At 39.1% G+C, this 19,251-nt stretch overlaps 1 protein-coding gene and 1 non-coding gene across 4 annotated transcripts in view; both read right to left on the minus strand.

The window, feature by feature from the left end:
- LOC143906347 (irregular chiasm C-roughest protein) overlaps positions 1-19,251 on the minus strand; it is a 124,671-nt gene that overhangs the window by 60,156 nt on the left and 45,264 nt on the right. The window lies entirely within an intron of this gene.
- On the minus strand, positions 236-309 carry Trnaa-ggc (transfer RNA alanine (anticodon GGC)). Its single transcript has one exon. It is a non-coding gene; the product is annotated as a tRNA-Ala (tRNA).

A 19,251-nucleotide genomic window follows, 5' to 3' on the forward strand; every position in this document is an offset into this window, starting at 1 on the left:
ATGATATCCAACTAGTTAATTGACTTTTCTACATAAATGTAACTTACAATTGTGTCGATTTAAATTACTTTAATTGTCAACTTACAATTGTGCACACGTACACACGCCCCGACTTGATAAAATTCCGGGGATGCTAATTCCGGTTCTCTCGTCCCAGGGTGAGACGGAGAAGAAGTGTGTCGTTAGGAGAGAAATATATCGAGAGAAAATCGAGCGAGAGAAATATCAAGCGCGATGCGACTGGACCGGGAATTGAACCCGGATCTTTCGCATGCCGGGCGATTGCTTTTACCACTAAGCTACCCAGGCCCTATGAAATAACACTCTTCCCGTTGCCGATATGTATTGTGTATAGCACTGTACCCACAATTTGTTAAGGCCGCGACACACAGAAAACATAAACAGTAAAATAGAAGCGGTAAGCGAATCGGTCAAATCAATCGAAAATTGTGGATGAAACTAAAACTCTCAGCTGTGATTGATCGGCTTGCTTACTGCTTAAATGTTAATGCTTACGGTTTTCCGTGAGCTTTGGTCTTAACTCTGAAATGTTCTTCCAATTACGCAAAATAATTAAATGAGAATGCATAAATGAGAATACATATATGATATGGCTTACGCTTTGTCTCATTGTTAATTCAAATTTCATAAAAAAAATTTTTCAAAAAAAAAAAGTTATTTTATTACTGCAATTCGTATAAAAAGAATTTATAGTAGAGAGGCAAAAAATCATGAACAATGGAACAGAATGCGTTGTCGCCGTATGCTTTTCATCGATCCATCTTGCTACCTTGTACTAAATTGGCGGTTTTCATTGATAATAAAAACTGAAACGCAACAGAAGAGAGATCGTTTAATTAATCTGATAATACGGAGTCTTAATATCATTAATTAAATCCTTTGTGGAACGCGCCGACACGATCTTTCAAAGAGGAATATAACATCTCTCTCTCTCTCTCTCTCTCTCTCTCTCTCTCTCTCTCTCTCTCTCTCTCTCTCTCTCTCTCTCCTGTATACATTTAAATTAGTGACACAACCATGTTTGCCTAACAAACGTATTTTTCTTGGTTTCCTTAATTGCTGCTTCTAATTAGATGAAGTAATATAAATTTAATATGCTAATTAATTTTAGAAACTTAGACACTTTCTAGAATCGCTGACGAAAAACTCTTAATTGCACGGAATAGCATCGAATATTCTAATTATTATAATCGAAATTCACCGCGTCGCATAAAGGCGAGCAGCATTCGTTCGGATTATTAATTATCAGCGACATTCGCGGTAGCCAAATGGAATTGCCGTGTGTGGCAGGACATTCTTTTTCATGTTTTGACTTTAATTACGAAGAGAACTGAAGGACGGAGAGGTCTTACGCGGGGATAATCAACGCCCTTGCTTCGCGTGCGCGCATGTACATACACATCATAATACTGCAAGCTCTCTGAATAATATTTCGTAAAGATACATTTGCGTGAGATTAACGATACGGTCGCTTAATCGTGTTGTCATTACGCTTTAGAGGCTAAGTACTGTCTCTTCTTCCGACAGTACACCGAGGTGATATTAGTGTATTTATTGTGTTCGCGCGGCTCTAGGTATCGAGAAAGATATTGGATTACATGGAAATAAAGCAAACGCTTTTATGTATGGTAGAAGATAAAAGCAAACGCGCTTTTATTTAGAAGTAAAAAGCATAAAGGGGAGAATCACATTTTGCATTTCGTATGAATAATTTGTTGCTTTTATTACATCTGTATTTTGAAGTATTCGTTTGTAAATATCATCGCTGTAACGGAGAATGCATTATTCAACGACGTTACGACGACGTCCCGGACCGACGACTATTCCTGTAGTAATGCTTGGAACTAATTTTCTACGTGCCCAAGGCTTCCTATTGTCATCTATTATTACAATGATAACGTAAAAAAAAAAATCGAAGACTAGGAAGATTGGAATCGGTATTCCACTGGGAAACAAAAAGGTTCAATAAAGTGATATAAAGGACAGAAATTACGTCACGTAAAAATACGTTAATATATGTATTGTTACGTATATACGCGTTAGTATACGTATTATTAATAATGTTATAACGTACGTCTTTAATAGAGAATATCGACTTGGTTGCTCTCAATAAACCTGTCAAACGGAGGAAGCACACGTATCGAGGAATGATACGTGTGCTGAGATACAGAAATACGACTGTACCTAACTCTATTAAGTAATCACATCCGGGAATTATGCCCGCTTGTCTCATTCATATTGATAAAAAAAAAGGATATACAAGTGGAAGCAGACTTATTGTATCAGCTATAAATCACAAGTCGACTTAACTACTTTTACAAGCTCGACGGAGCCGGCAATGTTATCGGGAAAAGTTTCGACTTCTACCAGCCGGACTCTCATTAAAATAAGCACATCAGGCATGTTACGCTACATCTCCATTATGCTGTCTCGAAAAACAGCCCATGTGGGTATTGCGTGTCCGAAGGACGTAACTATATCTCAGCCTGTAATTTCTCATTTCTAGGCTTATAATCGCTTTTTGGTAATACGCCAATGTATAATACGATCTCGATCACTCGGCGAGATTTCGTATCTATATTATATATTGGGAAGATATCGCGTGTCTCGATACTTATTAAATTTCCGTCACGATTTTAAAGATTTAACCAAGCGTTATCGACTCTCACCCGAGGAGCGAAGAAAACTGCGAGAATCTTACACGGTTACAATATAATTGTAGATATACTTTTACGCGCGGGGAAGTGCTATCATTGTGATACATTCTCGAGGATATTTATCAAAACTTTATCCCTATATCTTACTGACTCGCCTCCGAGACACTCGGTTCCAGTCTTGTATCAGAACAAACTGAAACGCCAGAAACGTGCGCGACATTTTACGGACGGGTATACAGTACGGGTGTACGGTAACAGTTTCATCGAGGCGTAGCACGTACTTCATGAGACGCTTGCAACAAATAATTGTTTCTCGGCTAACGCGTGCTGGTATTTTCTAATTTCGGAAACCTATCGTCCGGTCGAGATGGCTTCGGTTACACATGCACATGTTTCGAAACACTTTATCTGAGAGAACTGAGGGGGAATGGCTCGACGAAGAGAAAATTGTGTGGACGGGTCAACGGTCACCACTATTCATCAATTATTGACAGACTTTTATTGATATATCCGATCCTTTTTAATAATTTTTCGAACGATTTGTGGGGTAACTGTAAATATTTCCCCAACGAACCTATAATATACATTTGCGCGCGGCACAAAACGACCGGCGGTTTTCGCAGCCACGCGCTGTGTACTTTTCGACTATTAATCGATTGATTGACGCAGGGACGAGTCAATTTTCATTGGGTACACCGTCGATTGGAGCTTCGTATCGTCGCGCATTGTGTGTGAGGTTCAACTCTCCGCACAGACTGTGGAAAAGAATTACATCGTCCGTCCGCGCCGTATTCCCATTCTGCGGTAAAATCAATACAAAGTAAAATTAAACGTGTCCGCCGTACCGTGAAAATTTAATAAACCAGTCTGACGAGTCAGATTCCTCTATGAGCGCGGAGCAGTGGAGAGGTAGCAGCGCCAGAAAGAAAGCTTTTCCCGCGACGCGACGCGGCGCAGCGGGGAGAAGCCGCGCACACACATAGACGGTCCATGATTTCCGTCTGCCGCCGGCTATCGAGCGATTTGCATTTCGACACAATGGCTGACTACAAGCGACACTCGCCATTACGATGGGCCTTTTTCTCCATCAGTCATTTTCGCGTTCCCTTATACGTCCCTTCCCGTCTACTAATCTTTTAGCTCGCACGTGACACGTGGAAGAGCCTTGTAATACAGAAATATTATTTTTCTGAGAAGACTAAAGAGAGATCGGGTAAGGATCTTTGAGGGTTAGAATAATTAGTTTTTTGATCGATTAGCTTTTTTTACGAGCGAGAGGTAAGAACGGTGCGCGCGCAAAACAGGCGAAGCGCGGGAACCAGAGATAAGTCGACGATCCGCTCCGGACTTGGTTTTTCTCGCTGCAACAGTATACGGCATAGAAAAATATTGACGCGTACTGGATGCCATTTTCCACGGTAATGGCGACGATAAGGTCGGCGATGCCAGCGGGAAACACGGTTTGGACTGTAGCTCTCGGGCAGCTTTTATTGATCTTTCGAAGTCAAGAGAACCGGCTAATCCGCCCGGTCGGCCGGCCGGCCGGTGTGCTGTCCTTCCAATTAAAAGATAGGACCCAGACGATAAAGAGGAGCGTGAGCCGGAGTAGCGCTGATCGATTAATTGGCAGCTCCCGATCATTATCTAGAGAATGTCGACCTATTCCAAATTCCAATTTCTTCTCATTTCGAGATACGTCGCACACGTGTCGAGCCCGTCAAAATTACTCGCGATATATCCTTCCTTTTGTTTCTTCTCGCGTCTCCCTCTGTCTCCGTCTTTCTTTTGTTTCCCCTCCCACTGTCCCTCTCTCTTTTTTTTTATCGCGTCCTCATTAGCATTCAAATTTATTCGAACGTATAATACACGCGCGTGTTATGCTCGAAATGCATTCGCGTGAAGAAGGGTTCGTGGCGATTCACCGAGTACGACATTCGCTCTACTTTATTTTTTGTTACCTTCTATTCTTTTTTCTCGCCATTATTCGACGCACTGCGGGCGCGCATATTTTTTGTCGAGAGGCAGTCCGATGCAAATCGCAATTGTACTCCCCGATATTTCGGCGATAGAAACTGGTTTTCAAATTTTTGTACAAGTACATATTCGGACGCGTTGTAAACTCGGAAATAGAGCCTTTGTAATTGACACGTTCCATTATTAAACGGATCAAAATTGGCTGCTACAATTTTTTCATTCGACGTTCATCAAACAAAAGTCACCGTTCAGTCTATTTCAGTCTGTTTCAATCTGCTTTTATTCCTGAAATACGTTAATTTTGTAGATATCGATTCTAAATTTCGAGACTGCATAAAATTCTAATTCTGTGCCATTGTTAACTTTCACTAAATATGATATACGTGGTTAATATCACGTTAAAATATATATTCCTTTTTATATTTAACTTAAACTCTAAAACTCTCTGTGTACAATGAATAGAAATATTAACAAAATGACAATATTTTAGTTTTTTTTGGAGCGGATTTAGGTATAAAAAAGCTACAGTTTCATGACTTAAGATCTAAGGTACGGCTGTCGTAAAATTGGAAAAAAATTCGTCAAAAATTTTTTTTTGCGTAGCAATAACTTTTTAGAAGAAAACAACATTTTCGAGATTCTCTTCGTTAACAATTGCGTTGTCTATTCGACCTCAAGCTGACGCGTGTGAATTTCAGACCAATTCTCAACAGCGTCCGATGGTTCGATTTGTCTCCAAGTGCGATTAGTATCGTGACAACTGCGCTGCACTAATTAGCCGGATTTGGTGATCGAGTCAAAACGCGTATTATCCATTTGGTACTCTCGCGCGAGCGGATATATGCGTTAACGGATAGAGGCACTTGGTGGAACTTGGCATTTACTTGCCGTGCACGCCGTGTACGCGTCAGTGTGGGCATCGCGCGGGTATCGCATATTCATTCCACGGCGGTAACTATCAGATTTCGGCTATGCGTCACTAAGCGAAGGAGATTCCCGTACCGGGAATAGTTGGCCGAAGTGTGCCGTCCATATGGCGCGGGGATCTCGCGATGCAAACTATGAGGATTGCGTGGACCGTAGCGAACGCGCAGCGCCCAGATACTATCCAGCGAGGCTTTTAGGCAAATTCAGATACCCCTGCTAGATTGTGCTCGCGTAACTGCTGTAAAACCAAAACCTAACACGCAACACACGCCGCATTTATCGCACGGCAATTTTTATATGTATCTCGATTTCCCGTTCATAAAAAAAATTATGCAATAATATACTTATAATTAATTATACGTATTAATACTTATCATTAATTAACCTATATAATTAATAAATCATACGCAGTAATATATAACTACACAACTATTAAATAAAGTCGATGTGGTTTTTTTCTATGTTGTTTATTCATATAATCCTACGTCAAAATTGGATAACTGTCGTCTAAAAGATTTTTCGATACGATAAATAATTGATGTCTTATTAAAATTCACGTTAAAGTAGCAGTAAAGTTAAAGTACTGGCAAATTTTAAATGGGTTTGTTATCTCTTTTTAAATCATTTGTGAACATTGCAGACTGCAAAGAAGAGAAAATGTGTTGTTCGCCCTCGAGATGTTTTCTTGTGACATCTAAATCAAATGATGTAGCGGTGCCGGAGGATGTATTATTTCCGCAAAACACACATAACGCTTTCAAAGTATACGACCAAAGGGTGTCAAAATAACTCGAAAAGTTCTGGTAGTTCCGATTCATGTGATAATGCACGATTATTACACGATGCTTTTACACGTATACTTTCCGATTAAATTCGCCTCGCCCGTAGTTTTTCCGATTTTCATTTGGAGTCCACCGGGAACGAACCAACGGACGATTCTCGGTTACCAGACGCGGGTTACCTCGTACGTGTTGACGGCGAGTGCGAGTAAAGAGTGGAACGGGAAGCTTCGATCGACGAAGCTGTACGGCTCGCGATGGTTCGTTATCGCGTCATTCCGAGAAGATATCCATAGACCAGATAGTAGGAGCAAATATGGCTTCCTCTGAAATACGCCCCGGCGCGTAGTAACACCGGTCGCGTCGTATTATTTAACAATCTTATCAGCCGTGCGAATATTCCGTTCTATTGTGCTGCAATTGTACACGCAATTACCTTATTACTGCTTTCAGAAAGATACATCGTATTAATGCCGGTATTAGCATACATTCCGATTTATAGGCGCGGATTATAATCGTTTGCAACGAACAAGTTGACATAATTGGATACTGATATTCGTTAGTCGTTTCTGCATGACAATAGAATTGTGCAATTGGAATTGAAACGAATATAACGCTGACCGACCATTGCAGCTAATCATAGCTGGATAACTGTGTAAAAAAATATCGAATGGCTTCAAATCTATTAAGATATTTGAGAAACCATATTCACGATTGAAATAGCTGACAGCGGATGAGTTAATTAAGTCACGAAAAGGACCTGACAATTGGATAAATTCTGTAAAACCCGTTATGACACCAAAGAGAATAATATACATAATTTCAAATAACGGCAGGCTGAAAATTAATTTGTCAGACGTTAATTACTATAGTCAAAATGACAATAGCGTAATGTCATAATTATCGAGTTTATTAACTCCCTTTCTGCAGGATTATGGGAACGATTACCGAAATAACAATTCAATTTCGCCGACTGCAACGTATTAAAAGTTTCAGTTCCACATTTAATAGAAATTTAATCCCGCATCTGCAATTCTCTCTCTTTCTCTTTTTCTCTCATTCCCGTATATTTCCAAAGAAGTCCATCAGTCGAACGACTAGTGAATTTGCATTTCACCAAAGACTGCGTTCGCGAATATTGGCACGACCTCGGCGATCTCGGTACTTGTCTCTCTTACGACCGAAACTTGGCTCGGTTCTTCCTCTTCCGACTTTCCATTGTCTTGCGTACCTTCCTATTCTTGCCTTCGCGCTTTCTCTCTCTCTCTCTCTCTCTCTCTCTCTCTCTCTCTCTCTCTCTCTCTCTCTTTCTCTTTTTCTCTTATTTTCTTCTTTCTCCACGATAAATCTTCCATTAAATATTTACGTTTCGCTTGTGCATGCGAAATCTGCGGTGATATTTTAACAATCTCAATTTGTACGAGATGTCCCACTGTGGATTCTTGACGCAGTTTACTAGATACAATTTCTATATATATGTGAAAGCTTTAAATTTTTTATTCAGAGATATTTTCCTGAGTTTCTATAAAATTTACTTTAAGTTGCACTTGTATTTAATAAATTGTTTGTATGGTACATTACAATTGGTAAATGGATATATATTAGAAGATCTTTCCGTTTCATTGCGCCAATCGCTCTCATTATTTAAGCACGATTTAATTTTCAGATTTCCGCATTTTTATTAAATTTCACGAAATTTTCCGCGATAAAAATATCAGCGCTTTCAGTTATCGAAAAATTAAAAGCCAAAATTTCCGAATTTGTTTTCAAATAAACATTATCCTGCAAATTCGCGATTTGTTTTGTTATTTAAACTGTTGGTATACTAATAAGTCACTATATTTTTTTATAGTTTTTAATGCGGTAACTCCTAGTTAACACGTAACTGCCTTACAGAATTGCATGACCAAGTTGCGTACTTTCTGGTGTTTTTTCAAATTCGTTTCGCGGACACTCGAAATATCATTAATTGGGGCTCCAAAACATCGCGTAGCCTCATAAATGATCGCATCTATCGCTGCGTACGTTTCATACCTGTCTTTTGCATAAATAATTATTATGGTCAGTTTAATCACGCGCACTTATGAGCGTCAATATTTAGTTTCGCTCTTTTGTTAGGGTATATAGGTACGGATAATAAAAATACGTCAATACACGTGTTAATTCATCAGTGCGTATTGTCCGGCAATATTGATTAACCGTGTGTTGTCGCGACGAATTAGTTATCGCCATATTTGTAACGATATAGAGCAATATTAGTGAGTAATACTGTCGATATCCGAGTGACAAATGCACAGTGATAAACGTGATAAAAATTAATGAACATATTCTGAAAGAGACGCTTATATATTTTCAGCCGATATCACTCGAAGATTTATTAAATTATTCAGACGGGGGTATTTGCGTGTGCGTCTGTACATACGTGTCGCGATGATCTTTTTCGCACTAACCGTTGCCTGATTTAAGGCCGGGTCCAGACATGTATCAGATCACCGTATCGTGATATTTTCTTATAAAAATACGGATATGTTAGTTATAATTATACGCCAAGGCCTTATTGTTTTCAATCTGTATTCGTATCCCGTATTTTATAGATTGAAAACAAGGCCTTGGCTTGATCATTACATAACCGACATATCCGTATTTTAATAAGAAAATATCATGATACGATACGGTGATATTACGATACACGTCTGGACCTGGCTTAAGGTGAATCGACGCTGCCTGATGTATCGGCCTATATCTGAGCCGTTTTACAAGTGTGGATGGATTACAGCAACCACGGGGTACACTTTCGTGCGGTGGAGAAACCCAGCGGTGGGTATACGCGCGGTGGGCATTTAATTACACGGATCGACCGGATCGAATGGATCGTCGTCGCGGTTGCTGCCTGCTCCGCGTTTCGAATGACTGCATCCATCACCGGCCGATATCACGCGACGTGCTCGTTCTCGCCATTTCCATCAGCCTCGCTCTCCCTCTCCATATCTCTCCCTCTCTTTCTTCTTCTCTCTTCTTCGCTCCTCCTGCTCCCTCCCCCTTTATATCACCCTCTCGTTCTTTTCGAAAGTTCTAAAGCTATTGCGCGCGCGAACGTGCTGAAAATTTTGTACAAAGTAACGACGCGATGCCGCCGATGTTTCGAGAGAACAAACGAAGAGGTGAGGCACTACGCAAACTTATCTCAAAGTCGACGAGACCCTAAGTTCTTCGTTCGTTCGTGTCGTAACCTAACTTCGGTATTAAACGTTATTAGCTAGCGATCCGACGTCGTACTGTTCCCGGAAGAGACGAGTATCGGGGATCCCGATCCGATGCAGTCACTTGACGTCGCCGGTATCATTTACCGAAAACTGTCGTTGTCTCAGGCGGGGAAGGATCCTTTAACGAGGTCCCGTAGAGGGTCGTTTAATCTACGTTCTCGTGTCTCGCGCGTTTACCGTTCTAATAAAAGCAAAAACCACTCACAGTATTAAAGACTCAGATTGCACAAATTCATGCCCGGTAGATAGCAAGGGAGGACGGAGAAAAGAGGGATGACCGGAGACTCGAATGACTGTCTCTCCCGCCGGCTGACACACTGACGCCGCACAGGCGACGTCCTCGGGATTTTCATTCCCTCTGGACGATGGGAATCGTGGGAAGGAGAGAACCGGGGGGATGGAAAACGCGACGAGAGAGAGAGAGAGAGAGAAAGAGAGAGAACAACGGAATGCGAAGGCCGCGTCATGTTTTTGCTGGGGCATGTCGCAATTTTCCCTTTCGGGAAAAGACGGACGGTATATAGGCGAGCGAGGGACGGAGGCGATTGTTGCAACGTCACGTCTCTCGTGCTCACGAGGCTCTAACGCTAGGAATATATATTCCCCGGAATGGAAATACACGCGTGTGTGCTAAGCATCGCCGAGTGGCGTTTACACGTCGCTCAGAGGTGTTCGATTCGGCCAGTGACGGAAAAAATTCACGCTTACTTTCACCGCTGAAAAAGCCCTTCCTAATAATGAGGCTGAATGTGTGGAGTCAGGAGTTTTCTCAGTTACATAAACCAGATATCGCAAGATAATGAGATAGATCGGATAATTTCAAATCTGATGGATTTACGCTAGCTTGTATGTAATATATACATGCTACTATACACATGCCGTATAATAGATATATCGTGATATATCATAATACTATATTGTACAGGTAGGTATATATATTTGAGCTCGCGAAATTAATGCTATTTTAGTTATCTTAATATCTGAATTAATTAACGTGATGTCTCTTTAGTTGTATGTTTTTTTTTTTAAGCACAGAAATTTCCTTCTAAAAGACAGCGGAATTTATTGATTAATTTATCGATTATATTAAAGTTAAAAATAAAATCGCGCAGAAATATCGGAACGCTCTTGTATAGAGAATAATTTCGAAAAACCTAAGTAACTCGAACAAAAATCAGAACTACAATTCGATTCGATCTAATCAAAGCAGACTCAGTTAAGATGCTCGAAAATAACACGTATTTGCACATCCCGACCTAATAATAGTTTGAAATCGACCGTATTTAGTTCGCGAAAGCAAAGAAAACAAATATAATTTGGTTAGAGGATCCAAATGATACTTTTTAGGAATTGCTGCTTTAAATATCTTATGAGATTTCGCTCCTGCGAAATATCGGCTTACGATAGCTTTGTCAGCTTGGATATTATCGCCCGAGTAAACATGAATGGCAGATTATAATGTGAACAGGAAACTTCTTAGCTTACAATCTTACTGTTGCAGTTTGTGCATTCTAAGGTGTTTGTACATTCCGATCTAATAATAATTTCAAATTGATCGTATTCAGACTGTGAAAAGAAAGATAAAGTAAATGTAATTTGATCGGAAGATCTAAATGATACTTTTCAGGAATTGTTGATTTAAATATTTTATGAGAGCGCTCCTGCGAAATATCGGCTTACGATAGCTTTGTCAGCTTGGATATTATCGCCCGAGTAAACACGAATGGCGGATTATAACATGAACAGGAAACTTCTTAGTTTATAATCTTACTGTTGCAGTTTGTGTAAGGATATTCTCGCGGAGAATACGAAAACTCGGTCGTGCTTTCCGCGCAAATGCTTTCGCACTTTGTAGTAAATTGTCTTCAAACTCAATGTCATTTCGTTTCTTATTTTAAAATTTCCAAAGTTTGCCAAGCAATACCGGAATTGGACGTTATTTTTTCTGTGTATTCAAAAGTTGAATTGGTATACATGACAATATTTAAGATATTGATTCCTAAAAAAAATCTTATTAAAAGTGCTCTAAAAAAAACTTAGATATATGAGAACGAATGGATGTGCGACTTACGCTGATATGATTTTAAATAGGGAATTGTCAAGTTTATTGACGTTCATTTTCAAAGTTTATTTTGTTCCTTCAAAGCAACGTCATCGGCCGACTGTCGACTTTACGTTGAGTTTGCTCGCATGTTATAAAAGTAAAGTGCGTATGGTTCGCGGGCAAGAGCGCGCGAAATTTTGCACTTTCGGCTTTTTTTTCGACGTGTATATATCATAGTCTGATTTAATCATCCCGTCTGAATCGCCTTTGAAATCACGGCGGTACGAAAATATAATTCTTTTTTTCACTCGCGGATGGTGCATATAGGTGCTACACGCAGCTTCGCAATTACCTAGTACTTTATTCCGTAATTATGTATATATTTTGCGCCGCGGTAGTATTTAATCTATTTAGCGCGAGACAGTTTTTGCAATTTTTGTAATGCACACCTCTGTTGTTATTAAACCTGTTTGTCATTCCGCAAGATAATTAACAATAGGAAATTAAATGGATGTACGAAATTTCTTCTGAGATCATCAAGATTAAATATTAATCTTAGCGCAAATATAACGCAATAACAACGAATTTATTTCGATATACAGTACAATTGAACATAGCAATGACTAAAATAATATTGTCAACATTAAAAAAAAAAAAAAAAAAGATTCTCAAGATTTATTTAAAATTTTTTTCCGATGCGCAAAATAAAAAATTTTATAGCAATTTGAATAATTTTCCATTTTTGCTGTAAACAAATAGGACACACAAAAGCGTAGATTATATGTATATATGTGCACGTTTCTGAATTTTTGCGTGAAATGTGAAGATTGAAAAGGACGCTTTGATATATCAAACCGGTGCAGAAATGTGTCATCGTTACGCCTCTCGCGAGATCGAATGTATAAGTCATTCTCTTTGATGTTACTGCTAAAAATAGCAGTTTCGAGCTTAGCGACTGACTGTACACGTCGGCGACGCGACGTGTCGGCGCTATTTTCCCCGCAGCTGCGTGCACGCTCGTACGATCCGATATTTATTATCTCGCGCAAACCCGATGACGCGACCGCACCGTAAACGGCTCTGCGAGGAGTTTCGCGCGCGCGAAGGGAGTAAGAAATTTCACGGAACGAGTGTCAGAGGGACATGAAAAAGGAGCAAATGTCGTCGCTTATACATGGGCGCGAGTGTCTCCCGTGTTTGCACGAGGTGCTGGTGGAACCTGATATTTCTCGCGATAAAGTAAACTCGTGGAAAGGGGAGCAGAAAGAAAAGATCGAACCGTAGGAGCGTAGACGCAGTGTGGTTATATTTTATAAGAAGAAAAAGGAGTAACGTTCTTTCTCTCGCACCCGGCAAAACTGTAGAGACACGGCGCTCTTGAACCGTGAAGATCCGTTCACGACGGGTGTCTCCAACGGTAAACGATTTATTCTCTTCCTTTATTGTCTGCGTTTCTCGCTCTTCCCACCCCCGGCTTGCCGTGAAAACGGTATAAATTGAGCGTCAAGATTCGTATCTTTGCATGCGCAAATACGGCCGCCTTGAAATACGCTTTCATGCATGATTTTTACTCGGATTATCGATTCGGTGTAAACCACTTTGGCGAATTGACGTAACGTTCCGATCGCGTTGCTCGCTTCTTCCTATAGAACACGATACCGCGACTGTTTATTCGCGAGAAATTCTCCTCTGATGGCTTGCGCGCTTTTAGGAATATGTACTCTTCTTTCCTCGGCGTGATATTATCTTTCCCATACATTTAACGCGAGATACGCGCATTATACAAGAACATTACACCTAGTCCGCTAAGAAATACGGATAAAAAAAAAAACGTTGTCCCGTACGTTGCTCGTAATACGTGTGACGCGGTTTATTCATTTGCGTGAAAATTTCTTTAACAAAGAAAAGAACACGAGGCGTTCATGCAAAATAAAATATGCCGCTTCTTCTCTAACGATGCCAATATCGTACGGCGCATTTTAAACTCAACAAACAGAGATATTCGATGCTCTCGTTGCGAGCTGAACGTTACGCCCTGGCACGGAGATTTCATTTACAGCATAAAAGCAGAGAGCATTAAGAGGGAAATGGGATACGAATACGGGGGAACAGAGGGAAGGAACGCGAAGGAAAACGCTCTCGTGGACGCGCGTTGATCTTCAGAAAAGAAAAGCGCTTCGTTGCACCGCGACCAATTGCTGCAACCAGTTGCAATCGTGTTTACACAAACGTCGACGTATATATTGTCGCCAGAGATTTCGTTAACGTCGTTTCTGAGTATCGCGTGAGCACCGTGAGCTTTGTTCGTGCAAAGTATGCACGGGTTAGCACGCGTATTTTAAAACAGCAGAATTTGTAAAAGCGTGTCTAACGGGGTGTACGTACACGTACTCGTTGGACCAGACGGAACATATGCGCGGTTTGCGTTGCGTTGAGCACCTCGCGAATACTCACGGATACTGCTCTCGCAAATATGCACTGGTATATTTCGCGGAAAATGTTTACGGCAAATACCGGACGTATCTTGCTGGAATGAATATTTCGAGCTTGTAACGGTCGCGCCTGCGAATAATAAATATTCCGATATTTTTAGAGATTCAGGCGGATTTTTTTTTATTGGGTCGACAATTTTGACGAAACGTTTGCGCAGCTATTTTAAGCGCGTTAAAATTCGTCAAATGGATTCAGCGTTCACGAAGACTGTCATCGCGTAAAAGGGATTTAGAATACATAAAATAAGGGTTAATCTAGGGGCAAATGGCAAGTCATTAATTTAAACGGCAAACCTGTGTCAACCTCGGACACATATACACACGTTACTCTTTAGTTAATTAAAATAATTTCTACAGCGAATCAAGAAAGATTCACTGTACTTCACAACTGCGTAGCTTATTTGCACCGTATGAAAACACGTTATCATGTTTCTTTATCATACAAAAAGTTGAGTAACATTTTAGAAACGTTCCGTTCATTCCATTTTTAGAGATGATCTGTGGAAAATTGGAGTCAACTAAGCAATTGTTAAAAAAACAATTGTTTTACACTTTTAGGTCATTACATTAAATTTATAAAATGTGTGCTTTTCAAGTTTTATCATCAAGCGTCGTTAATACGATGCTTGATGCCAAATGCCTCACAAAACACATTTTTCTCTTTCAGTTCAGTACTTCAACTTGCTTCTCCGCTGTTAATTGTTAACTACCAATCTTCAAACTCCAACTTCCAACCTCTCAATCCTAAGTCTTCAAATCTCCATCCTTTCTCAATCCATAATCTTTAGCTTCAAGCTTTCAACATTCAATCCTCAAGTATCAATTATCAGCTTCAGCCCTCAGCTCTCAACCCGTAATCCTTAACCTTCAATTCTCAATCCTTAACGATTGGCTTTCAATCTGCGACTCTCACGTCTCATCTCGTAATATATACTCTCAATTTTCAATCGTTAATTTATAACTATAATATCATGAATACATAAGGCAAAAGTAACGAGCAAAAACATTTATTAATCAATAAATTGAGATAAAATATTAGTTTATGTGGGACGCGATGTCATATGAAGTATTTTTTACTTATTCCCTCTAGCTACAGATTCGTAGTATGCATCTGTAAAGCTGTTGATCTATATCTTCGTGAATTTATAAGTTTATAAAGCTATGAATCTGTAGATTTATGTGATTTGAATAGAATCGAGGAAAGCCGGATGGAATCAATTCAAGAAAAAAATTATTCCGACCCGAATGCCTCTTTATTAAAAAATAAAAAAAAATAAAAATTAACATTTTAGGATACAAAATAATATGAATTTTAGACAAATATTTTCAATGTTTATCGAATTTCAAAGAAAATTGAATCTGTCTTCTGTATAAAAATTTCAAATACATTGAACAAAGTTCTACCGTTTTTATACTTGATTCATTCTTTTCGCGTTTCTATTGTATAATTTTTGATAAATCTTACCAAACGAGGTCGCATTGAAATTTTCGTGGAGAGATTCTCGAAAGCATTGTTCACAATTTGTTCCACTATTGGCTTTTGTTTAATATTTTTCGTGGTGTACTTTAGCGTTTAAATCGCGTCGTAGATTTCCGCCGTAGACCGCCGTACGAAATTGCGCCGTTACTTTCTCTAAATCCACCCTCGCTATGAAACATTCTCCAAGCGAATCTCGAAAGGCTTGCCAGGGTAAGTTAAGTATTACGAAAGTGTCGTCTCTGTTTCTGCATGCCTCTTGGCTACCAGCTTTGCCCTTTTCGCTTTTTTTTATTCCGCTCGTTCCTTGCCTTGGAGCAGTCCAAGCGGTGTCCACAGCTTTCAACTCGGATTCGCTCTACGCACTAAAAAAAGAATTTTGCATCAGCGAGTTACCGCGCGTTTGACACTGCCAACGTTGTTAATTTTTTTTCCGCCGTCGAGTTTCCTAGTCTTTTGCGAAACAGAAATCTCGCTAATAAATACCCCACTGTGAATCTGTTTTCTCTCTCCGAGGTAATCGTATCTTTTTATTCAGATGAATCGCGCGCGCATGCAATCTAATAGAGCTGGTAAACGGGTAAGTTTCTCCTTTTTTTTTTTACGTGCGTACGTCGCGCGATCACTTACGCTCGCGGATGGAAGTAAGATGTGTTTTCGCGATGCTGATGGAAAAAGTTGGGATAGTGGAACTGAATTTGATCGATTTTCGATTGAGGTCGGTCCGCCTGCCGCGCGACAGCAAATTAGGTCGTATGATATACGCGGTGAATTCTCTGGCTCGCTCCGAGAGACAAACGGACAGTAGTAAGCGAAAAACTTGAGCGTGAATAGAACAGTGATCCTTTTGAGAGGTCTTCTAGAAGTGACGGTTCTTCGATTGAGCAATTTAAGTTGTTTTCATCTCGAAAATGCAATTTTACATATTTCGTTATTTTTAATACATTTTCGTATTGACAAGCAAAATTCTGAATCTATTAGATGTGAGCTTTCCTTTCGAATATTAGAATATGTTATTGATTAAGCTTGTCAGTTTATGTCGTCCATGTTTGCTTAGTTACATGAGCTTTATTTAAATATCTTCTCCAAGCTAAGCTCATGCATCGCTGATGTTCTTAAGTACCGTGCTATTTGCCACGTAGGATGAGTTTCAAGAAAAAGCCACGGGTATATGAGATTCCGCGGACCCCCGAAGTGTGGGAAAAGGTAATTCTGTGTACCAACGATTTTTCATCCTGTCGTTCCTCAGCTTCCTCATTTTTCGCGGATGATATAAGAGTGATTCCACCCCTGGTACTCAATAAATTATGCAAATTGCAAGAACCTTCGTTGCTACCTTTGCATTTTCTACGTGTTGTATATATACAGCAAATTTTCGCGGAAATATACTTTCTGGAGGAAAAAGACGTAATATCCTGGCTCTAACCTCGAGTTTACGTTGTGCAACTGCACCGGCATTACCGCTTGATCGTGGCTATTTCGCGTATCGCATTCTCGTACAAATGCGTATTCGTGCAAACGCGATATACCTCGCTTATTCGACACATCCGGTGGACTGTTGAAATAAACCTTCGTTCCAATAACTGTTGCGACCATTCTCGTGCATAAAAAGAGAAGAGCGAGATAAGAGGTTGGCGAGAAGAGCTTAACACTTAGGCACGAAAATGCAGAGCACGATTTATATTCCGCCGCATCGACGTCTTAACGAAACAATATCACGCTGTTCAGCAACGAGACGGAAAGGAAGAATCGCGGAAACTGGAGAGATAGAAGAAAATATAACGACAGTATCGGCGGAACTTTCCCATTCTCTTCTTGGAAGATTGACAAAGATATTCTTTAGTCTCGTTCTCCCTCAGGCATCTCAACAGAAGTTTCATCAAAAAACTTATCGTTCTGTATTCTTCCTCGTGCTTCACCTTTCTCGCATCTCTCACCCGGAACCCCTCCGGTCGAAGTCTAACAAACTCGAACAATGGCAATCATCGAGAAATATTTACGGTATGAGGTGAAGGAAAGATCCTGATAGGATCTGATATCGATCGATCGATCGATCGATTGCTTCGTAAACGTCCGTCGTTTTAATGAATTACCGCTATCACGTGCTTGAATGCTATTTATCATTCAAGAATTTTTAATAATTGTTTAATCTTGAGTTCTCGTTTCGAAGGAAGGGAAGAAAATTGCGAGAAAATATGAAAGGTTTTTTTATTCGTATTAAATCGACTTTTCGTCAATTACCCTGAATCAATATAATACGATATTAAATGTAATATAGACATTCCGCTATCAAAGTTCGATACATCCTGAAGCTTAAAATGATTAAATGTGACAGCAGCCATCAAATGAGTTTAAATCTAGAACAACCCAGCATTTGGGAGAGATTTTGATGGATATTAATATCCATTCTTAATCATCATTAACATGGTTACATGCATTCACGCTTATGATCGTAAGATTCACTTTGTGGAAAATAGAATGATTGAAGAGAATACATATAATTTTAGTTTAGCATAGTTTAAATAAAAATAAAAATAAAATGAAAATATTTTAAATAATAGATTAATTCTATTACTACAAAACTGTGATTTCTGCTAATTAATTTCCTACGCAGAATATTTTTAATGAGAATTTGATTCTTTGTTCTATATTCTATATTAATCTTATTAGAGATATTAATTTTCTAATATTAATTACATACTAATTTCTAAAATTAATGACCGCGCTTAATGTTTTGCATATCGGCGCAGTATATAACTTCAAAGTTCACCCGCAGAAATAAAATAAACTAAAATACATGCGTAAAATTTATATATCGGAAATTTTAAATAAAATCCTTGAATTTTATATATAAATTGTGAAATTTTGAAATCTTGATGACGAAAGTTTAAAAATGAAAAAAACTTGCTTTCAGAATGGTGGAAAAAAGCAGTTTGGAATTAAAAGCGGTATGAGATATGTTTCATTATGTACCTATTGTATACATATGTGTTCACGTTTACGCTTCTCACTATTCAAGATTTCGGTCGCTAAACATTATCCTCTTTCTTGTCCTGCACAGCGGATTTGTTTGAATGTCCACGCTTTGTATTACTGATCGTATATAGACAGCTAATTTTCGCGGATTAGCGAGAATCGCGAGATATTAATTGCTCGTAGCGAATTGTCGGTAATTGCCGTAATTGGTCAATGAAAACAGCTTCGTAAAGTTGCAAGTTGAATGAAGCTGAATAATGTGTCATTTAATTGTCATTTAATTCATGCATTTTTCCATCCAAATTTTATTCTACTCACATTTTACACATTCACATATATTAAACATTTACATAAGCGACATCAGAAGAGAAAAGCGTGAAATAAAATTTATTTTTCAAGAAATATCTTAAAATATTTAAACAACCTCATATTCATTATTCGATTGCATTGATCGCATATCACGTTTCTTTAAACATTTTAAAGTAATTAATTTTTTGTTCGTTACATTAAACCTTTGTTAATACGATCATGCCTCACTGTTAGCACTTCGAGCTGATATATTGAGTTCGGTAAAATAAAATTCTACGTATAAACGAAACGTTATTTCAGATGCGTCATCCATTTTCAATTATTTCGAATAA

This window comes from Temnothorax americanus, unplaced genomic scaffold (assembly GCF_048541705.1).
Source record: "Temnothorax americanus isolate GAGA-0224 unplaced genomic scaffold, ASM4854170v1 Scaffold7, whole genome shotgun sequence".
NCBI lineage: Eukaryota > Metazoa > Arthropoda > Insecta > Hymenoptera > Formicidae > Temnothorax > Temnothorax americanus.